This window comes from Salmo salar, chromosome 16 (genome assembly GCF_965601325.2).
Source record: "Salmo salar chromosome 16, fSalSal1, whole genome shotgun sequence".
Lineage (NCBI taxonomy): Eukaryota > Metazoa > Chordata > Actinopteri > Salmoniformes > Salmonidae > Salmo > Salmo salar.
In genome coordinates this window covers 96,760,001-96,785,757 of record NC_138306.1, presented here as the reverse complement: position 1 = coordinate 96,785,757, position 25,757 = coordinate 96,760,001, and the positions used below count along the sequence as shown (strand labels likewise).

Below are 25,757 nucleotides of genomic sequence, written 5' to 3'. Positions count from 1 at the left end.
TGGATAAGGACCCCTACTACAAACACAGCTGGATGAGGACCCTACTACACACAGCTGGATAAGGACCCCCACTACACACAGCTGGATAAGGACCCCTACTACACACAGCTGGATAAGGACCACTACTACACACAGCTGGATAAGGACCCCTACTACACACAGCTGGATAAGGACCCCTACTACACACAGCTGGATGAGGACCCCTACTACACACAGCTGGATGAGGACCCCTACTACACACAGCTGGATGAGGACCCCTACTACACACAGCTGGATAAGGACCCTTACTACACACAGCTGGATAAGGACCCCTACTACACACAGCTGGATAAGGACCCCTACTACACACAGCTGGATAAGACCCCTACTACACACAGCTGGATAGGGACCCTACTACACACAGCTGGAAAAGGACCCTACTACACACAGCAGGATAAGGACCCCTACTACACACAGCTGGATAAGGACCCTACTACACACAGCTGGATAAGGACCCTACTACACACAGCTGGATAAGGACCCCTAATCCACACAGCTGGATAAGGACCCCTACTACACACAGCTGGATAAGGACCCCTACTACACACAGCTGGGTAAGACCCCCACTACACAGCTGGATAAGGACCCTACTACACACAGCTGGATAAGGACCCCTACTACACACAGCTGGATAAGGACCCCTACTACACACAGCTGGATAAGACCCCTACTACACACAGCTGGATAAGGACCCCTACTACACACAGCTGGATAAGGACCCCACTACACACAGCTGGATAAGGACCCCTACTACACACAGCTGGATAAGGACCCCTACTACACACAGCTGGATAAGGACCCCTACTACACACAGCTGGATAAGGACCCTACTACACACAGCTGGATAAGGACCCCTACTACACACAGCTGGATAAGGACCCCCACTACACACAGCTGGATAAGGACCCTACTACACACAGCTGGATAAGGACCCCTACTACACACAGCTGGATAAGGACCCCTACTACACACAGCTGGATAAGGACCCCTACTACACACAGCTGGATAAGGACCCCTACTACACACAGCTGGATAAGGACCCCTACTACACACAGCTGGATAAGGACCCCTACTACACACAGCTGGATAAGGACCCCTACTACACACAGCTGGATAAGGACCCCTACTACACACAGCTGGATAAGGACCCCTACTACACACAGCTGGATAAGGACCCCTACTACACACAGCTGGATAAGGACCCCTACTACACACAGCTGGATAAGGACCCCTACTACACACAGCTGGATAAGGACCCCTACTACACACAGCTGGATAAGGACCCCTACTACACACAGCTGGATAAGACCCCTACTCCACACAGCTGGATAAGGACCCCTACTACACACAGCTGGATAAGGACCCCTACTACACACAGCTGGATAAGGACCCCTACTACACACAGCTGGATAAGGACCCCTACTACACACAGCTGGATAAGGACCCCTACTACACACAGCTGGATAAGGACCCCTACTACACACAGCTGGATAAGGACCCCTACTACACACAGCTGGATAAGGACCCCTACTACACACAGCTGGATAAGGACCCCTACTTCACACAGCTGGATAAGGACCCCTACTACACACAGCTGGATAAGGACCCCTACTTCCCCCAGCTGGATAAGGACCCCTACTCCCCCCAGCTGGATAAGGACCCCTACTACACACAGCTGGATAAGGACCCCTAATCCACACAGCTGGATAAGGACCCCTACTACACACAGCTGGATAAGGACCCTACTACACACAGCTGGATAAGGACCCCTACTACACACAGCTGGATAAGGACCCCCACTACACACAGCTGGATAAGGACCCCTACTACACACAGCTGGATAAGGACCCCTACTACACACAGCTGGATAAGGACCCCTACTACACACAGCTGGATAAGGACCCCTACTACACACAGCTGGATAAGGACCCCTACTACACACAGCTGGATAAGGACCCCTACTCCACACAGCTGGATAAGGACCCCTACTACACACAGCTGGATAAGGACCCCTACTACACACAGCTGGATAAGGACCCCTACTACACACAGCTGGATAAGGACCCCTACTACACACAGCTGGATAAGGACCCCTACTCCACACAGCTGGATAAGGACCCCTACTCCACACAGCTGGATAAGGACCCCTACTACACACAGCTGGATAAGGACCCCTACTACACACAGCTGGATAAGGACCCCTACTACACACAGCTGGATAAGGACCCCTACTACACACAGCTGGATAAGGACCCCTACTACACACAGCTGGATAAGGACCCCTACTACACACAGCTGGATAAGGACCCCTACTACACACAGCTGGATAAGGACCCCTACTACACACAGCTGGATAAGGACCCCTACTACACACAGCTGGATAAGGACCCCTACTACACACAGCTGGATAAGGACCCCTACTACACACAGCTGGATAAGGACCCCTACTCCACACAGCTGGATAAGGACCCCTACTACACACAGCTGGATAAGGACCCCTACTACACACAGCTGGATAAGGACCCCTACTACACACAGCTGGATAAGGACCCCTACTACACACAGCTGGATAAGGACCCCTACTACACACAGCTGGATAAGGACCCCTACTCCACACAGCTGGATAAGGACCCCACTCCACACAGCTGGATAAGGACCCCTACTACACACAGCTGGATAAGGACCCCTACTACACACAGCTGGATAAGGACCCTACTACACACAGCTGGATAAGGACCCCTACTACACACAGCTGGATAAGGACCCCTACTACACACAGCTGGATAAGGACCCCTACTACACACAGCTGGATAAGGACCCCTACTACACACAGCTGGATAAGGACCCTACTACACACAGCTGGATAAGGACCCCTACTACACACAGCTGGATAAGGACCCCTACTACACACAGCTGGATAAGGACCCCTACTACACACAGCTGGATAAGGACCCCTACTACACACAGCTGGATAAGGACCCTACTACACACAGCTGGATAAGGACCCCTACTACACACAGCTGGATAAGGACCCCTACTACACACAGCTGGATAAGGACCCCTACTACACACAGCTGGATAAGGACCCCTACTACACACAGCTGGATAAGGACCCCTACTACACACAGCTGGATAAGGACCCCTACTACACACAGCTGGATAAGGACCCCTACTACACACAGCTGGATAAGGACCCCTACTACACACAGCTGGATAAGGACCCCTACTACACACAGCTGGATAAGGACCCTACTACACACAGCTGGATAAGGACCCCTACTCCACACAGCTGGATAAGGACCCCTACTACACACAGCTGGATAAGGACCCCTACTACACACAGCTGGATAAGGACCCTACTACACACAGCTGGATAAGGACCCCTACTACACACAGCTGGATAAGGACCCCTACTACACACAGCTGGATAAGGACCCTACTACACACAGCTGGATAAGGACCCCTACTACACACAGCTGGATAAGGACCCCTACTACACACAGCTGGATAAGGACCCCTACTACACACAGCTGGATAAGGACCCCTACTACACACAGCTGGATAAGGACCCCTACTCCACACAGCTGGATAAGGACCCCTACTACACACAGCTGGATAAGGACCCCTACTACACACAGCTGGATAAGGACCCCTACTACACACAGCTGGATAAGGACCCCTACTACACACAGCTGGATAAGGACCCCTACTACACACAGCTGGATAAGGACCCCTACTACACACAGCTGGATAAGGACCCCTACTACACACAGCTGGATAAGGACCCCTACTACACACAGCTGGATAAGGACCCCTACTACACACAGCTGGATAAGGACCCCTACTACACACAGCTGGATAAGGACCCCTACTACACACAGCTGGATAAGGACCCCTACTCCACACAGCTGGATAAGGACCCCTACTACACACAGCTGGATAAGGACCCCTACTACACACAGCTGGATAAGGACCCCTACTACACACAGCTGGATAAGGACCCCTACTACACACAGCTGGATAAGGACCCCTACTACACACAGCTGGATAAGGACCCCTACTACACACAGCTGGATAAGGACCCCTACTACACACAGCTGGATAAGGACCCCTACTACACACAGCTGGATAAGGACCCCTACTACACACAGCTGGATAAGGACCCCTACTACACACAGCTGGATAAGGACCCCTACTACACACAGCTGGATAAGGACCCCTACTACACACAGCTGGATAAGGACCCCTACTCCACACAGCTGGATAAGGACCCCTACTACACACAGCTGGATAAGGACCCTACTACACACAGCTGGATAAGGACCCCTACTACACACAGCTGGATAAGGACCCCTACTACACACAGCTGGATAAGGACCCCTACTACACACAGCTGGATAAGGACCCCTACTACACACAGCTGGATAAGGACCCCTACTACACACAGCTGGATAAGGACCCCTACTACACACAGCTGGATAAGGACCCTACTACACACAGCTGGATAAGGACCCCTACTACACACAGCTGGATAAGGACCCCTACTACACACAGCTGGATAAGGACCCCTACTACACACAGCTGGATAAGGACCCCTACTACACACAGCTGGATAAGGACCCCTACTACACACAGCTGGATAAGGACCCCTACTACACACAGCTGGATAAGGACCCCTACTACACACAGCTGGATAAGGACCCCTACTCCACACAGCTGGATAAGGACCCCTACTACACACAGCTGGATAAGGACCCCTACTACACACAGCTGGATAAGGACCCCTACTACACACAGCTGGATAAGGACCCCTACTACACACAGCTGGATAAGGACCCTACTACACACAGCTGGATAAGGACCCCTACTCCACACAGCTGGATAAGGACCCCTACTCCACACAGCTGGATAAGGACCCCTACTACACACAGCTGGATAAGGACCCCTACTACACACAGCTGGATAAGGACCCCTACTACACACAGCTGGATAAGGACCCCTACTACACACAGCTGGATAAGGACCCCTACTACACACAGCTGGATAAGGACCCCTACTACACACAGCTGGATAAGGACCCCTACTACACACAGCTGGATAAGGACCCCTACTACACACAGCTGGATAAGGACCCTACTACACACAGCTGGATAAGGACCCCTACTACACACAGCTGGATAAGGACCCCTACTACACACAGCTGGATAAGGACCCCTACTACACACAGCTGGATAAGGACCCCTACTACACACAGCTGGATAAGGACCCCTACTACACACAGCTGGATAAGGACCCCTACTACACACAGCTGGATAAGGACCCCTACTACACACAGCTGGATAAGGACCCCTACTACACACAGCTGGATAAGGACCCCTACTACACACAGCTGGATAAGGACCCTACTACACACAGCTGGATAAGGACCCCTACTACACACAGCTGGATAAGGACCCCCACTACACACAGCTGGATAAGGACCCTACTACACACAGCTGGATAAGGACCCCTACTACACACAGCTGGATAAGGACCCCTACTACACACAGCTGGATAAGGACCCCTACTACACACAGCTGGATAAGGACCCCTACTACACACAGCTGGATAAGGACCCCTACTCCACACAGCTGGATAAGGACCCCTACTACACACAGCTGGATAAGGACCCCTACTACACACAGCTGGATAAGGACCCCTACTACACACAGCTGGATAAGGACCCCTAGTACACACAGCTGGATAAGGACCCCTACTACACACAGCTGGATAAGGACCCCTAATACACACAGCTGGATAAGTACCCCTACTACACACAGCTGGATAAGGACCCCTACTCCACACAGCTGGATAAGGACCCCTACTACACACAGCTGGATAAGGACCCCTACTACACACAGCTGGATAAGGACCCCTACTCCACACAGCTGGATAAGGACCCCACTACACACAGCTGGATAAGGACCCCTACTACACACAGCTGGATAAGGACCCCTACTACACACAGCTGGATAAGGACCCCTACTACACACAGCTGGATAAGGACCCATACTACACACAGCTGGATAAGACCCCTACTACACACAGCTGGATAAGGACCCCTACTACACACAGCTGGATAAGGACCCCTACTACACACAGCTGGATAAGGACCCCTACTTCCCCCAGCTGGATAAGGACCCCTACTCCCCCCAGCTGGATAAGGACCCCTACTACACACAGCTGGATAAGACCCCTAATCCACACAGCTGGATAAGGACCCCACTACACACAGCTGGATAAGGACACCTACTACACACAGCTGGATAAGGACCCCTAATCCACACAGCTGGAGATTCAACGCTGATGCAGACATACTGTATCGAAAGACGATTCAACGCTGATGCAGACATACTGTATCGAAAGACGACTCAACGCTGATACAGACATACTGTATCGAAAGACGACTCAACGCTGATACAGACATACTGTATCGAAAGACGATTCAACGCTGATGCAGACATACGGTATCGAAAGACGACTCAACGCTGATGCAGACATACTGTATCGAAAGACGACTCAACGCTGATGCAGACATACTGTATCGAAAGACGACTCAACGCTGATGCAGACATACTGTATCGAAAGACGACTCAACGCTGATGCAGACATACTGTATCGAAAGACGACTCAACGCTGATACAGACATACTGTATCGAAAGACGACTCAACGCTGATACAGACATACTGTATCGAAAGACGACTCAACGCTGATGCAGACATACTGTATCGAAAGACGACTCAACGCTGATACAGACAGACTGTATCGAAAGACGACTCAACGCTGATGCAGACATACTGTATCGAAAGACGACTCAACGCTGATACAGACATACTGTATCGAAAGACGACTCAACGCTGATACAGACATACTGTATCGAAAGACGACTCAACGCTGATGCAGACATACTGTATCGAAGGACGACTCAACGCTGATACAGACATACTGTATCGAAAGACGACTCAACGCTGATGCAGACATACTGTATCGAAAGACGAACTCAACGCTGATACAGACATACTGTATCGAAAGACGACTCAACGCTGACTCAGACGCTCATGCAGACATACTGTATCGAAAGACGAACTCAACGCTGACGCAGACATGCTGGCATCGAAAGAGCAAACTCAACTGCTCGATGCAGACATACGGTATCGAAAAGACGACTCAACGCTGATGCAGACATACTGTATCGAAAAGGCGACTCAACGCTGATGCAGACATACTGTATCGAAAGACGACTCAACGCTGATGCAGACATACTGTATCGAAAGACGACTCAACGCTGATGCAGACATACTGTATCGAAAGACGAGCTCAACGCTTGAATGCAGACATACTGTATCGAAAGACAAGACTCAACGCTGATGCAGACATACTGTATCGAAGGACGACTCAACGCTGATGCAGACATACTGTATCGAAAGACGACTCAACGCTGATGCAGACATACTGTATCGAAAGACGACTCAACGCTGATGCAGACATACTGTATCGAAAGACGACTCAACGCTGATACAGACATACTGTATCGAAAGACGACTCAACGCTGATACAGACATACTGTATCGAAAGACGATTCAACGCTGATGCAGACATACGGTATCGAAAGACGACTCAACGCTGATGCAGACATACTGTATCGAAAGACGACTCAACGCTGATGCAGACATACTGTATCGAAAGACGACTCAACGCTGATGCAGACATACTGTATCGAAAGACGACTCAACGCTGATGCAGACATACTGTATCGAAAGACGACTCAACGCTGATGCAGACATACTGTATCGAAAGACGACTCAACGCTGATGCAGACATACTGTATCGAAAGACGACTCAACGCTGATGCAGACATACTGTATCGAAAGACGACTCAACGCTGATACAGACCATACTGTATCGAAAGACGACTCAACGCTGATGCAGACATACGGTATCGAAAGACGACTCAACGCTGATGCAGACATACTGTATCGAAAGACGACTCAACGCTGATGCAGACATACTGTATCGAAAGACGACTCAACGCTGATACAGACATACTGTATCGAAAGACGACTCAACGCTGATGCAGACATACTGTATCGAAAGACGACTCAACGCTGATGCAGACATACTGTATCGAAAGACGACTCAACGCTGATGCAGACATACTGTATCGAAAGACGACTCAACGCTGATGCAGACATACTGTATCGAAAGACGACTCAACGCTGATACAGACATACTGTATCGAAAGACGACTCAACGCTGATACAGACATACTGTATCGAAAGACGACTCAACGCTGATGCAGACATACTGTATCGAAGGACGACTCAACGCTGATACAGACATACTGTATCGAAAGGACGACTCAACGCTGATACAGACATACTGTATCGAAAGACGACTCAACGCTGATACAGACATACTGTATCGAAAGACGACTCAACGCTGATGCAGACATACTGTATCGAAAGACGACTCAACGCTGATGCAGACATACTGTATCGAAAGACGACTCAACGCTGATACAGACATACTGTATCGAAAGACGACTCAACGCTGATACAGACATACTGTATCGAAAGGACGACTCAACGCTGATGCAGACATACTGTATCGAAGGACGACTCAACGCTGATACAGACATACTGTATCGAAAGACGACTCAACGCTGATACAGACATACTGTATCGAAAGACGACTCAACGCTGATACAGACATACTGTATCGAAAGACGACTCAACGCTGATGCAGACATACTGTATCGAAAGACGACTCAACGCTGATACAGACATACTGTATCGAAAGAGCGACTCAACGCTGATACCAGACATACTGTATCGAAAGACGACTCAACGCTGATGCAGACATACTGTAGTTCTCTCAGTGTGGCAGACTCAGGGGGAGGTGAACCAGTCCTCTCAGTGTGGCAGACTCAGGGGAGGTGAACCAGTCCTCTCAGTGTGGCAGACTCAGGGGGAGGTGAACCAGTCCTCTCAGTGTGGCAGACTCAGGGGGAGGTGAACCAGTCCTCTCAGTGTGGCAGACTCAGGGGAGGTGAACCAGTCCTCTCAGTGTGGCAGACTCAGGGGGAGGTGAACCAGTCCTCTCAGTGTGGCAGACTCAGGGGGAGGTGAACCAGTCCTCTCAGTGAGGCAGACTCAGGGGGAGGTGAACCAGTCCTCTCAGTGTGGCAGACTCAGGGGGAGGTGAACCAGTCCTCTCAGTGTGGCAGACTCAGGGGGAGGTGAACCAGTCCTCTCAGTGTGGCAGACTCAGGGGGAGGTGAACCAGTCCTCTCAGTGTGGCAGACTCAGGGGGAGGTGAACCAGTCCTCTCAGTGAGGCAGACTCAGGGGAGGTGAACCAGTCCTCTCAGTGTGGCAGACTCAGGGGGAGGTGAACCAGTCCTCTCAGTGTGGCAGACTCAGGGGGAGGTGAACCAGTCCTCTCAGTGTGGCAGACTCAGGGGAGGTGACCGGGTGGAGTAACCGGGTGGTAGCCGGCTAGTGACAGTATCTAACTTCAGGACAGGGTACTGGGTGAAGGTCTGGCTATTGATGGCTATTGAACAGTCTGATGGCCTTGAGATAGAAGCTGGATTTTCAGTCTCTCGGTCACAGCTTTGAAGCACATGTACTTTCCTCGCCTTCTGGATGATAGCGGGGTGAACAGGCCCGTGGCTCGGGTGGTTGATGACAGGATGCTCTCAATGGTGCATCTTAGGGGGCCAAGCTGAATTCTCTTCAGCCACCTGAGGTTGAAGAGGCGCTGTTGTGCCTTCTTCACCACACTGTCTGCGTGGGTTCCTCGCCCTGAGCTCATCTACTTTATTGTCCAGGGACTGAACATTAGCGAGTAATGTACTCGGAAGCGGTGGATGGTGTGTGCGCCTCCTGATTCGGACTAGAAGTCCACTCGGAATACCTCTTCTCTACCGGGGGCGTCTTAGAGCAGCCTCTGAGATAAGTTAAATTACCTTGGGGGAGTACGAACAAAAAAATCCACTTCAGGAAAGTTGTACTTCTGGTGGGAATGCTGGTGAGTTACCTCCGCTCTGATATCCAAAAGTTATTTCCGGCTGTACGTAATAACACAAAAAATGTTCTGGGCTAATAAGAAATAACACCCCAAAGAATTACTGCAAAGTTTAAATTATTATTATTTTTTACTTCACCTTTATTTATTTAACCAGGTAGGCTAGTTGAGAACAAGTCCTTTATTTAACCAGGTAGGCCAGTTGAGAACAAGTCCTTTATTTAACCAGGTAGGCTAGTTGAGAACAAGTCCTTTATTTAACCAGGTAGGCCAGTTGAGAACAAGTCCTTTATTTAACCAGGGTAGGCTAGTTGAGAACAAGTCCTTTATTTAACCAGGTAGGCTAGTTGAGAACAAGTCCTTTATTTAACCAGGTAGGCCAGTTGAGAACAAGTCCTTTGTTTAACCAGGTAGGCTAGTTGAGAACAAGTCCTTTATTTAACCAGGTAGGCTAGTTGAGAACAAGTTCTCGTTTACAACTGCGACCTGGCCAAGATAAAGCAAAGCAGTGCGACAAAAACAACACAGAGTTACATATGGGATAAACAAACGTACAGTCCAATAACACAATAGAAAAGTCTATATACAGTGTGTGCAAATGGAGTAAGGAGGTAAGGCAATAAATCGGCCAATAGTGGCGAAGTAATTACAATTAAGCAATTTACACTGGAGTGATATTTGTGCAGATGAGGATGTGCAAGTAGAAATACTGGGGTGCAAAAGAGCAGAAAAACAAAACAAATATGGGGATGAGGTAGGTAGTTGGTTGGATGGGCTATTTACAGATGGGCTACGTACAGCTGCAGCGATCGGTGAGCTGCTCTGACAGCTGAGGCTTAAAGTTAGTGAGGGAGATTAAAGTCTCCAACTTCAGCGATTTTTGCAATTCGTTCCAGTCCTTGGCAGCAGAGAACTGGAAGGAAAGGCGGCCAAAGGAGGAATTGGTTTTGGGGGTGACCAGTGAGATATACCTGCTGGAGCGTGTGCTACGAGTGGGTGCTGCTATGGTGACCAGTGAGATGAGATAGAGCGGGGCTTTACCTAGCAAAGACTTATAGATGACCTGGAGCCAGTGGGTTTGGCGACGAATATGTAGCAAGGACCAGCCAACGAGAGCGGACAGGTCGCAGTGGTGGGTAGTATATGGGACTTTGGTGACAAAACGGATGGCACTGTGATAGACTGCATCCAATTTGCTGAGTAGAGTATTGGAGGCTATTTTGTAAATGACATCGCCGAAGTCAAGGATTGGTAGGATAGTCAGTTTTACGAGGGTATGTTTGGCAGCATGAGTGAAGGATGCTTTGTTGCGAAATAGGAAGCCGATTCTAGATTTAATTTTGGATTGGAGTTGCTTGATGTGAGTCTGGAAGGAGAGTTTACAGTCTAGCCAGACACCTAGGTATTTGTAGTTATCCACATATTCTAAGTCAGAACCGTCCAGAGTAGTGATTCTGGACGGGCGGCGGGTGTGGGCAGCGATCGGTTAAAAAGCATGCATTTAGTTTTACTAGCGTTTAAGAGCAGTTGGAGGCCACAGAAGGAGAGTTGTATGGCATTGAAGCTCGTCTGGAGGGTTGTTAACACAGTGTCCAAAGAAGGGCCAGAAGTATACAGAATGGTGTCGTCTGCGTAGAGGTGGATCAAAGAATCACCCGCAAAAAGAGCAACATCATTGATATATACAGAGAAAAGAGTCGGCCCGAGAATTGAACCCTGTGGCACCCCCATAGAGACTGCCAGAGGTCCGGACAACAGGCCCTCCGATTTGACACACTGAACTCTATCTGAGAAGTAGTTGGTGAACCAGGCGAGGCAGTCATTAGAAAAACCAAGGCTGTTGAGTCTGCAGATAAGAATACGGTGATTGACAGAATCGAAAGCCTTAGCCAGGTCGATGAAGACGGCTGCACAGTACTGTCTCTTATCGATGGCGGTTACGATATCGTTTAGGACCTTGAGCGTGGCTGAGGTGCACCCATGACCAGCTCTGAAACCAGATTGCATAGCGGAGAAGGTACGGTGGGATTCGAAAATGGTCAGTGATCTGTTTGTTCACTTGGCTTTCGAAGACTTGCTTATTAGGAGCTAGACGTAGAACTGCCATGTCTGTCGGCCCCATCTTCCTCACCTTGGATTCTAGTAGACTGTATAAAGAGATATTTAGGACGACCTCTATTGTGGGTGATGTTACAACATTAAGATCTACAAAATCTTTCAGCAACTAGGTCCAATCTAGCCAGTTTAGAAAAGTCCAGGAAGAACATCTCCACCCGTTATCCTTCATCAGCCTGGGGCCCTTCCTGACTGCCACCCAGGGATTCATATCCTGTAATCTCCTCCTCCAGAGACACACTATTAATTAATAAGAGCTTGATGCTAACGGGGTCCCTCCACTCCTCCACTTCCTCTCCTCCACTTCCTCTCCTCGTTCTGCTTCCTCCCTCGCAGGAAATCGATGTGTCTTTCCTGCTGCCAAAATGCCTTTTAGAACCCATCTCTGTGTCTGCTACTAAACTCCTTTTAGAACCCGTCTCTGCTACTAAACTCCTTTTAGAACCCGTCTCTCCTACTAAACTCCTTTTAGAACCCGTCTCTGTGTCTGCTACTAAACTCCTTTTAGAACCCGTCTCTGTGTCTGCTACTAAACTCCTTTTAGAACCTGTCCTAGAGGGACAAATGATCACAATCACATTATACTATTAAAAGACAATGAGAGATACAAGCCAAGGTACGAAAATTATCTGATGAGGATTTGCATGGCTTCCCGTTACAACACAGAACGTATGGCTTCCCCATCACAACACAGAACGTATGGCTTCCCCATCACAACACAGAACGTATGGCTTCCCCATCACAACACAGAACGTATGGCTTCCCCATCACAACACAGAACGTATGGCTTCCCATCACAACACAGAACGTATGGCTTCCCATCACAACACAGAACGTATGGCTTCCCCATCACAACACAGAACGTATGGCTTCCCATCACAACACAGAACGTATGGCTTCCCATCACAACACAGAACGTATGGCTTCCCATCACAACACAGAACGTATGGCTTCCCCATCACAACACAGAACGTATGGCTTCCCCATCACAACACAGAACGTATGGCTTCCCCATCACAACACAGAACGTATGGCTTCCCCATCACAACACAGAACGTATGGCTTCCCCATCACAACACAGAACGTATGGCTTCCCCATCACAACACAGAAGGTATGGCTTCCCCATCACAACACAGAACGTATGGCTTCCCCATCACAACACAGAACGTATGGCTTCCCCATCACAACACAGAACGTATGGCTTCCCCATCACAACACAGAACGTATGGCTTCCCCATCACAACACAGAACGTATGGCTTCCCCATCACAACACAGAACGTATGGCTTCCCCATCACAACACAGAACGTATGGCTTCCCCATCACAACACAGAACGTATGGCTTCCCCATCACAACACAGAACGTATGGCTTCCCCATCACAACACAGAACGTATGGCTTCCCCATCACAACACAGAATGTATGGAACATCAGTTTCTGTGCAAAACTGACAGAGGATGCCTTCCCAAATTGCCCCCTATCCCCTACGTAGTGCACTACATTTAACCAGGACCCTATGGACCCTATATAGGGAATAGGCAGTGCACCTCTAGGATTTTTGTATTGCAAAATTCCCTGCATATTATGCGGGGGGCTTGCAAATTTGACCAATCACCGCAGTATTTGGCCTTCCCTGTGGTTCAGTTGGTAGAGCATGGTGTTTGCAACGCCAGGGTTGTGGGTTCGATTCCCACAGGGGGCCAGTACAAAAAATTATTAAAAACTTAAAATAAAAAAATTATGCATGAAATGAAATGTATGCATTCAACTACTGTAAATCGCTCTGGATAAGAGCGTCTGCTAAAATGACTAAAATGTAAAATGTATAAAACAGTTAAATCCCTTAAACGTTAAGGGATAAAACTGCCTCCTCAACCACAGCACCAAAAAGAGGACTCGCAATTTCAACCTACCCAGAGGTAGTGATCCCATCACCACAACAAACACTGGGCAGATATCATTGTATTGTACCAAAACATAATCCTGTTTCAGATTCAGAGGAGGGCTGATAAGATCTGATTCCCTTAGGATGTGTGTTAAAACCATATCTTAATCTTTCCCCAACAATGTGATCTATAATCTATGGTAATCTCATCCTATTAGCTCTGATCTGATACCACCAGGGACATGATTGGGAGGATTATGAAAGAAGAGAATAACACAAAAAGCTTTTATTTCTATATGTGATTATGATGCTTTGAAATCGAATCAGGATTTTCACCAAGGAAAACACGGCCTAACCAATAGGAACCAGGAAACACGGCCTAACCAATAGGAACCAGGAAACACGGCCTAACCAATAGGAACCAGGAAACACGGCCTAACCAATAGGAACCAGGAAACACGGCCTAACCAATAGGAACCAGGAAACACGGCCTAACCAATAGGAACCAGGAAACACGGCCTAACCAATAGGAACCAGGAAACACGGCCGAACCAATAGGAACCAGGAAACACGGCCTAACCAATAGGAACCAGGAAACACGGCCTAACCAATAGGAACCAGGAAACACGGCCTAACCAATAGGAACCAGGAAACACGGCCTAACCAATAGGAACCAGGAAACACGGCCGAACCAATAGGAACCAGGAAACACGGCCTAACCAATAGGAACCAGGAAACACGGCCTAACCAATAGGAACCAGGAAACACGGCCTAACCAATAGGAACCAGGAATCACGGCCTAACCAATAGGAACCAGGAAACACGGCCTAACCAATAGGAACCAGGAAACACGGCCTAACCAATAGGAACCAGGAAACACGGCCTAACCAATAGGAACCAGGAAACACGGCCTAACCAATAGGAACCAGGAAACACGGCCGAACCAATAGGAACCAGGAAACACGGCCGAACCAATAGGAACCAGGAAACACGGCCTAACCAATAGGAACCAGGAAAACACGGCCTAACCAATAGGAACCAGGAAACACGGCCTAACCAATAGGAACCAGGAAACACGGCATAACCAATAGGAACCAGGAAACAAGGCCTAACCAATAGGAACCAAGAAACACGGCCTAACCAATAGGAACCAAGAAACACGGCCTAACCAATAGGAACCAGGAAAACACGGCCTAACCAATAGGAACCAGGAAACACGGCCGAACCAATAGGAACCAGGAAACACGGCCTAACCAATAGGAACCAGGAAACACGGCCTAACCAATAGGAACCAGGAAACACGGCCTAACCAATAGGAACCAGGAAACACGGCCTAACCAATAGGAACCAGGAAACACGGCCTAACCAATAGGAACCAGGAAACACGGCCTAACCAATAGGAACCAGGAAACACGGCCTAACCAATAGGAACCAGGAAACACGGCCTAACCAATAGGAACCAGGAAACACGGCCTAACCAATAGGAACCAGGAAACACGGCCGAACCAATAGGAACCAGGAAACACGGCCTAACCAATAGGAACCAGGAAACACGGCCTAACCAATAGGAACCAGGAAACACGGCCTAACCAATAGGAACCAGGAATCACGGCCTAACCAATAGGAACCAGGAAACACGGCCTAACCAATAGGAACCAGGAAACACGGCCTAACCAATAGGAACCAGGAAACACGGCCTAACCAATAGGAACCAGGAAACACGGCCTAACCAATAGGAACCAGGAAACACGGCCTAACCAATAGGAACCAGGAAACACGGCCGAACCAATAGGAACCAGGAAACACGGCCGAACCAATAGGAACCAGGAAACACGGCCTAACCAATAGGAACCAGGAAAACACGGCCTAACCAATAGGAACCAGGAAACACGGCCTAACCAATAGGAACCAGGAAACACGGCATAACCAATAGGAACCAGGAAACAAGGCCTAACCAATAGGAACCAAGAAACACGGCCTAACCAATAGGAACCAAGAAACACGGCCTAACCAATAGGAACCAGGAAAACACGGCCTAACCAATAGGAACCAGGAAACACGGCCGAACCAATAGGAACCAGGAAACACGGCCTAACCAATAGGAACCAGGAAACACGGCCTAACCAATAGGAACCAGGAAACACGCCTAACCAATAGGAACCAGGAAACACGGCCTAACCAATAGGAATCAGGAAACACGGCCTAACCAATAGGAACCAGGAAACACGGCCTAACCAATAGGAACCAGGAAACACGGCCTAACCAATAGGAACCAGGAAACACGGCCGAACCAATAGGAACCAGGAAACACGGCCTAACCAATAGGAACCAGGAAACACGGCCTAACCAATAGGAACCAGGAAACACGGCCGAACCAATAGGAACCAGGAAACACGGCCTAACAAATAGGAACCAGGAAACACGGCCTAACCAATAGGAACCAGGAAACACGGCCTAACCAATAGGAACCAGGAAACACGGCCGAACCAATAGGAACCAGGAAACACGGCCGAACCAATAGGAACCAGGAAACACGGCCTAACCAATAGGAACCAGGAAACACGGCCTAACCAATAGGAACCAGGAAACACGGCCTAACCAATAGGAACCAGGAAACACGGCCTAACCAATAGGAACCAGGAAACACGGCCTAACCAATAGGAACCAGGAAACACGGCCTAACCAATAGGAACCAGGAAACACGGCCTAACCAATAGGAACCAGGAAACACGGCCTAACCAATAGGAACCAGGAAACACGGCCTAACCAATAGTAATCAGGAAACACGGCCTAACCAATAGGAACCAGGAAACACGGCCGAACCAATAGGAACCAGGAAACACGGCCGAACCAATAGGAACCAGGAAACACGGCCTAACCAATAGGAACCAGGAAACACGGCCGAACCAATAGAAACCAGGAAACACGGCCTAACCAATAGGAACCAGGAAACACGGCCTAACCAATAGGAACCAGGAAACACGGCCTAACCAATAGGAACCAGGAAACACGGCCTAACCAATAGGAACCAGGAAACACGGCCGAACCAATAGGAACCAGGAAACACGGCCTAACCAATAGGAACCAGGAAACACGGCCTAACCAATAGGAACCAGGAAACACGGCCGAACCAATAGGAACCAGGAAACACGGCCGAACCAATAGGAACCAGGAAACACGGCCTAACCAATAGGAACCAGGAAACACGGCCTAACCAATAGGAACCAGGAAACACGGCCTAACCAATAGGAACCAGGAAACACGGCCTAACCAATAGGAACCAGGAAACACGGCCTAACCAATAGGAACCAGGAAACACGGCCTAACCAATAGGAACCAGGAAACACGGCCTAACCAATAGGAACCAGGAAACAAGGCCTAACCAATAGGAACCAGGAAACACGGCCTAACCAATAGGAACCAGGAAACACGGCCTAACCAATAGGAACCAGGAAACACGGCCTAACCAATAGGAACCAGGAAACACGGCCTAACCAATAGGAATCAGGAAACACGGCCGAACCAATAGGAACCAGGAAACACGGCCGAACCAATAGGAACCAGGAAACACGGCCTAACCAATAGGAACCAGGAAACACGGCCTAACCAATAGGAACCAGGAAACACGGCCTAACCAATAGGAACCAGGAAACACGGCCGAACCAATAGAAACCAGGAAACACGGCCGAACCAATAGGAACCAGGAAACACGGCCTAACCAATAGGAACCAGGAAACACGGCCTAACCAATAGGAACCAGGAAACACGGCCGAACCAATAGGAACCAGGAAACACGGCCTAACCAATAGGAACCAGGAAACACGGCCTAACCAATAGGAACCAGGAAACACGGCCTAACCAATAGGAACCAGGAAACACGGCCGAACCAATAGGAACCAGGAAACACGGCCTAACCAATAGGAACCAGGAAACACGGCCTAACCAATAGGAACCAGGAAACACGGCCTAACCAATAGGAACCAGGAAACACGGCCGAACCAATAGGAACCAGGAAACACGGCCTAACCAATAGGAACCAGGAAACACGGCCTAACCAATAGGAACCAGGAAACACGGCCTAACCAATAGGAACCAGGAAACACGGCCGAACCATTAAGAACCAGGAAACACGGCCTAACCAATAGGAACCAGGAAACACGGCCTAACCAATAGGAACCAGGAAACACGGCCTAACCAATAGGAACCAGGAAACACGGCCTAACCAATAGGAACCAGGAAACACGGCCTAACCAATAGGAACCAGGAAACACGGCCGAACCAATAGGAACCAGGAAACACGGCCGAACCAATAGGAACCAGGAAACACGGCCTAACCAATAGGAACCAGGAAACACGGCCGAACCAATAGGAACCAGGAAACACGGCCGAACCAATAGGAACCAGGAAACACGGCCTAACCAATAGGAACCAGGAAACACGGCCTAACCAATAGGAACCAGGAAACACGGCCTAACCAATAGGAACCAGGAAACACGGCCTAACAAATAGGAACCAGGAAACACGGCCGAACCAATAGGAACCAGGAAACACGGCCGAACCAATAGGAACCAGGAAACACGGCCTAACCAATAGGAACCAGGAAACACGGCCTAACCAATAGGAACCAGGAAACACGGCCTAACCAATAGGAACCAGGAAACACGGCCTAACCAATAGGAACCAGGAAACACGGCCTAACCAATAGGAACCAGGAAACACGGCCTAACCAATAGGAACCAGGAAACACGGCCTAACCAATAGGAACCAGGAAACACGGCCTAACCAATAGGAACCAGGAAACACGGCCTAACCAATAGGAACCAGGAAACACGGCCTAACCAATAGGAACCAGGAAACACGGCCTAACCAATAGGAACCAGGAAACACGGCCTAACCAATAGGAACCAGGAAACACGGCCTAACCAATAGGAACCAGGAAACACGGCCTAACCAATAGGAACCAGGAAACACGGCCTAACCAATAGGAACCAGGAAACACGGCCTAACCAATAGGAACCAGGAAACACGGCCTAACCAATAGGAACCAGGAAACACGGCCTAACCAATAGGAACCAGGAAACACGGCCTAACCAATAGGAACCAGGAAACACGGCCTAACCAATAGGAATCAGGAAACACGGCCTAACCAATAGGAACCAGGAAACACGGCCTAACCAATAGGAACCAGGGAACACGGCCTAACCAATAGGAATCAGGAAACACGGCCTAACCAATAGGAATCAGGAAACACGGCCTAACCAATAGGAACCAGGAAACACGGCCGAACCAATAGGAACCAGGAAACACGGCCTAACCAATAGGAACCAGGAAACACGGCCTAACCAATAGGAACCAGGAAACACGGCCTAACCAATAGGAACCAGGAAACACGGCCGAACCAATAGGAACCAGGAAACACGGCCGAACCAATAGGAACCAGGAAACACGGCCTAACCAATAGGAACCAGGAAACACGGCCTAACCAATAGGAACCAGGAAACACGGCCTAACCAATAGGAACCAGGAAACACGGCCGAACCAATAGGAACCAGGAAACACGGCCTAACCAATAGGAACCAGGAAACACGGCCGAACCAATAGGAACCAGGAAACACGGCCTAACCAATAGGAACCAGGAAACACGGCCTAACCAATAGGAACCAGGAAACACGGCCTAACCAATAGGAACCAGGAAACACGGCCTAACCAATAGGAACCAGGAAACACGGCCTAACCAATAGGAACCAGGAAACACGGCCGAACCAATAGGAACCAGGAAACACGGCCTAACCAATAGGAACCAGGAAACACGGCCTAACCAATAGGAACCAGGAAACACGGCCTAACCAATAGGAACCAGGAAACACGGCCGAACCAATAGGAACCAGGAAACAAGGCCTAACCAATAGGAACCAGGAAACACGGCCTAACCAATAGGAACCAGGAAACACGGCCTAACCAATAGGAACCCTTAACGCTTCCATGTTTCTGTCACAGTAACATATTTTCCCCACAGCACAGTTTGATTGAATACACTGCAGTAGGTCTTATTGGTTTGGGATCAGAGTGGGGGGGAAGGGGGGGGGATGTGATTAAAGCTACTGTCTGTCACACAGACAGACATCACACACACTGGCAGATAGATATACAGTGAACTAGGACAGATAGATAAACAACATGACAGATAGATATACACACTGGCAGATAGATATACAGTGAACCATGACAGATAGATAAACACCAGGACAGATAGATATACACACTGGCAGATAGATATACAGTGAACCAGGACAGACAGATATACACCAGGACAGATAGATATACACCAGGACAGATAGATATACACCAGGACAGATAGATATACACCAGGGCAGATAGATATACACCAGGGCAGATAGATATACAGTGAACCAGGACAGATAGATATACACCAGGACAGATAGATATACACCAGGACAGATAGATATACACCAGGGCAGATAGATATACACCAGGGCAGATAGATATACACCAGGGCAGATAGATATACAGTGAACCAGGACAGATAGATATACACCAGGACAGATAGATATACACCAGGACAGATAGATATACACCAGGACAGATAGATATACACCAGGACAGATAGATATACACCAGGGCAGATAGATATACAGTGAACCAGGACAGATAGATATACACCAGGGCAGATAGATATACACCAGGGCAGATAGATAAACACCAGGACAGATAGATATACACCAGGGCAGATAGATATACACCAGGACAGATAGATAAACACCAGGGCAGATAGATATACACCAGGGCAGATAGATATACACCAGGGCAGATAGATATACAGTGAACCAGGACAGATAGATATACACCAGGGCAGATAGATATACACCAGGGCAGATAGATAAACACCAGGACAGATAGATATACACCAGGGCAGATAGATATACACCAGGACAGATAGATAAACACCAGGGCAGATAGATATACACCAGGGCAGATAGATATACAGTGAACCAGGCCTGATAGATATACACCAGGACAGATAGATAAACACCAGGACAGATAGATATACACCAGGGCAGATAGATATACACCAGGACAGATAGATAAACACCAGGGCAGATAGATATACACCAGGGCAGATAGATATACAGTGAACCAGGCCTGATAGATATACACCAGGACAGATAAACACCAGGGCAGATAGATATACACCAGGGCAGATAGATATACACCAGGGCAGATAGATATACACCAGGGCAGATAGATATACACCAGGGCAGATAGATATACAGTGAACCAGGACAGATAGATATACACCAGGGCAGATAGATATACACCATGACAGATAGATATACACCAGGGCAGATAGATATACACCATGACAGATAGATATACACCAGGGCAGATAGATATACACCATGACAGATAGATATACACCAGGGCAGATAGATATACACCAGGGCAGATAGATATACACCAGGCCAGATAGATATACACCAGGGCAGATAGATATACACCAGGCCAGATAGATATACACCATGACAGATAGATATACACCAGGACAGATAGATATACACCAGGGCAGATAGATATACAGTGAACCAGGACAGATAGATATACACCATGACAGATAGATATACACCAGGACAGATAGATATACACCAGGACAGATAGATATACACCATGACAGATAGATATACATTAGGGCAGATAGATATACAGTGAACCAGGACAGATAGATATACACCAGAGCAGATAGATATACACCAGGGCAGATAGATATACACCAGGACAGACAGAGAGGAAGGAAGGCCACTAGCCTTGTCTGTTTAGTGTGCCAGAGGCTGAGTCCCCAACGGGCCCCTGGTCAAAGTAGGGCACTACGTAGGATAGGATACCGTTTGGGACGGAGGTCGACAAAGTGCGACAAAGCGTGTGATCGTAGCGACGGGCGGATGTTGACATACTCCCTGAGAGAGAAAGAGATTATTGTCCCACGGACTGCTGGGAAGCGGCTGATTATTTACTGCATCAGCGATCCTCGTTAAATCACGTTCAGCCTTCAAATCGTCTCTAATGATCGTTCCACAGCTACAAGAGCTACGCTGTTATAACGGTCTTCTGTAATCTGACCTGAGATCAGCTGAGACAGCTGAGATATCTATCTGTCAAGTTTACCTACGCTATTATAACGGTCTTCTGTAATCTGACCTCAGATCAGCTGAGACAGCTGAGATATCTATCTGTCAAGTTTACCTACGCTATTATAACAGTCTTCTGTAATCTGACCTGAGATCAGGTGTTAGAGTTACCAAGCTGAGCTATGCTATTATAACGGTCTTCTGTAATCTGACCTGAGATCAGCTGAGACGGCTGAGATATCTATCTGTCAAGTTGTCTTCTGTAATCTGACCTCAGATCAGGTGTTAGAGTTACCAAGCTGAGCTATGCTATTATACCGGTCTTCTGTAATCTGACCTCAGATCAGGTGTTAGAGTTACCAAGCTGACCTATGCTATTATTCCGGTCTTCTGTAATCTGACCTGAGATCAGGTGTTAGAGTTACCAAGCTGACCTATGCTATTATTCCGGTCTTCTGTAATCTGACCTGAGATCAGGTGTTAGACATGTTACCAAGCTGACCTATGCTATATACTGGTCTTCTGTAATCTGACCTGAGATCAGGTGTTAGACTGGGACAACAGGTGAGACGTGTTACCAAGCTGAGTTGGTTAAACTCACTCTTCAGATGGATCGGTAACATCCAATTTCGCAGCTGGCTAAGTTGTTTCCAGAGAGAGAGAGACAGACGGAGGACGTGAGGAAGGAAACTAAGAGAGAGAGACAGAGGACGTGAGGAAGGAAACTAAGAGAGAGACAGACAGAGGACGTGAGGAAGGAAACTAAGAGAGAGAGACAGAGGACGTGAGGAAGGAAACTAAGAGAGAGAGAGACAGAGGACGTGAGGAAGGAAACTAAGAGAGAGAGAGACAGAGGACGTGAGGAAGGAAACTAAGAGAGAGAGAGAGAGACAGACGGAGGACGTGAGGAAGGAAACTAAGAGAGAGAGACAGAGGACGTGAGGAAGGAAACTAAGAGAGAGAGAGAGACAGAGGACGTGAGGAAGGAAACAGAGAGAGAGAGAGACAGAGGACGTGAGGAAGGAAACTAAGAGAGAGAGAGAGAGACAGACGGAGGACGTGAGGAAGGAAACTAAGAGAGAGAGAGACAGAGGACGTGAGGAAGGAAACTAAGAGAGAGAGAGAGAGACAGACGGAGGACGTGAGGAAGGAAACTAAGAGAGAGAGACAGAGGACGTGAGGAAGGAAACTAAGAGAGAGAGAGAGACAGAGGACGTGAGGAAGGAAACAGAGAGAGAGAGAGACAGAGGACGTGAGGAAGGAAACTAAGAGAGAGAGAGAGAGACAGACGGAGGACGTGAGGAAGGAAACTAAGAGAGAGAGAGACAGAGGACGTGAGGAAGGAAACTAAGAGAGAGAGAGAGACAGACAGAGGACGTGAGGAAGGAAACTAAGAGAGAGAGACAGACAGAGGACGTGAGGAAGGAAACTAAGAGAGAGACAGACAGACAGAGGACGTGAGGAAGGAAACTAAGAGAGAGAGAGAGACAGACAGAGGACGTGAGGAAGGAAACTAAGAGAGAGAGAGACAGACAGAGGACGTGAGGAAGGAAACTAAGAGAGAGAGAGAGACAGACAGAGGACGTGAGGAAGGAAACTAAGAGAGAGACAGAGGACGTGAGGAAAGAAACTAAGAGAGAGAGACAGACAGACAGAGGACGTGAGGAAGGAAACTAAGAGAGAGACAGACAGAGGACGTGAGGAAGGAAACTAAGAGAGAGAGACAGAGGACGGAGGAAGGAAACTAAGAGAGAGACAGACAGAGGACGTGAGGAAGGAAACTAAGAGAGAGAGAGACAGACAGAGGACGTAAGGAAGGAAACTAAGAGAGAGACAGACAGAGGACGTGAGGAAGGAAACTAAGAGAGAGAGAGACAGACAGAGGACGTGAGGAAGGAAACAGAGAGAGAGAGAGAGACAGAGGACGGAGGAAGGAAACTAACGTGCTGCCGTAAACAGAGTGAATGAACGAGGCTGAAACCTGTAGTAGTCGAAGGTCAGAGGCGACTTACGTTTAGAGGCCGTCACGACCTTCCTCTTGACCTCTCCACCCCCTGATCCGCCACACCCATCCTCGTCGTCACAGTCTCCGCTGTAGCCACGCCCCTCACCATTGCCGCTTCCTGTTTCGATCAGATCCAACGTTCCAAACTTGGGGATGGACTTCCCCTGCAGCAGCTGGAACAGGAAGAGACTGAACACTTAGTCTGCCTCCCCAAACAACACCCTATTCCCTATGTAGTGCACTACTTTAGACCAGGGCCCTATAGAACCCTATTCACTATATATATAGTGCACTACTTTAGACCAGGGCCCTATAGAACCCTATTCCCTATATAGTACACTACTTTAGACCAGGGCCCTATAGAACCCTATTCCCTATATAGTGCACTACTTTAGACCAGGGCCCTATAGAACCCTATTCCCTATATAGTACACTACTTTAGACCAGGGCCCTATAGAACCCTATTCCCTAGATAGTGCACTACTTTAGACCAGGGCCCTATAGAACCCTATTCCCTATATAGTGCACTACTTTAGACCAGGGCCCTATAGAACCCTATTCCCTATATAGTGCACTACTTTAGACCAGAGCCCTATAGAACCCTATTCCCTATATAGTGCACTACTTTAGACCAGGGCCCTATAGAACCCTATTCCCTATATAGTGCACTACTTTAAACCAGAGCCCTATAGAACCCTATTCCCTATATATAGGGCACTACTTTAGACCAGGGCCCTATAGAACCCTATTCCCTATATAGTGCACTACTTTAAACCAGAGCCCTATAGAACCCTATTCCCTATATATAGTGCACTACTTTAGACCAGGGCCCTATAGAACCCTATTCCCTATATATAGTGCACTACTTTAGACCAGGGCCCTATATAACCCTATTCCCTATATAGTACACTACATTAGACCAGTATCAAAGTAAAAGTATAAATCCTTTATATTAAGCAAATCAGACGGCACATTTTTATATTTAAATTTTTTATTTACGGACTCCAACACTCAGACATAATTTACAAACAAACCTCGTGTTTATTGAGTCCTCCAGATCAGAGGTTAAGGGGGGGGTACTGGCACGTCCGGGGTTAGCACCTTTAAGGGGGGGGTACTGTCACGTCCTGGCCAGTATAAGGGTTAATTGTTATGGTAGTTTGGTCAGGACGTGGCAGAGGGTATTTGTTTTATGTGGTTCAGGGTGGTGTATTAGTTAGGAGGGCGTTTGATTTATTATTTCCGGGTTTTGAGTTATGGTCTATAATGATGTATTTCTATGTGTAGTCTGGTTGATCTGTTTCTATGTTGAGTTAATTGGGGTGGACTTCCAATTGAAGGCAGCTGTGTGGTGTTGCCTTTGATTGGAAGTCCTATATTAGTTGGGTGTGTTTGTCTGTGTATTGGTGGGAGATTGTTCCGTGTTTAGCGTGCGTAAACCTAACAGGACTGTCAGTATTTCGTGAGTTCGTTTTTGTTATTTTGTATATCCATTTTTGAGTTT

General features: G+C 48.4%; 1 long non-coding RNA gene across 1 annotated transcript in view; it reads right to left on the bottom strand.

Moving 5' to 3' along the window:
- The window catches only part of LOC106591167 (uncharacterized), a 74,045-nt gene extending 49,622 nt beyond the window's left edge, over positions 1-24,423 (bottom strand). The window contains exon 1 of the long non-coding RNA XR_014381032.1: positions 24,261-24,423. This is a non-coding gene — a long non-coding RNA (uncharacterized LOC106591167). The remainder of the gene's footprint in view (positions 1-24,260) is intronic.
- Between the last annotated feature and the right edge of the window lie 1,334 nt (positions 24,424-25,757).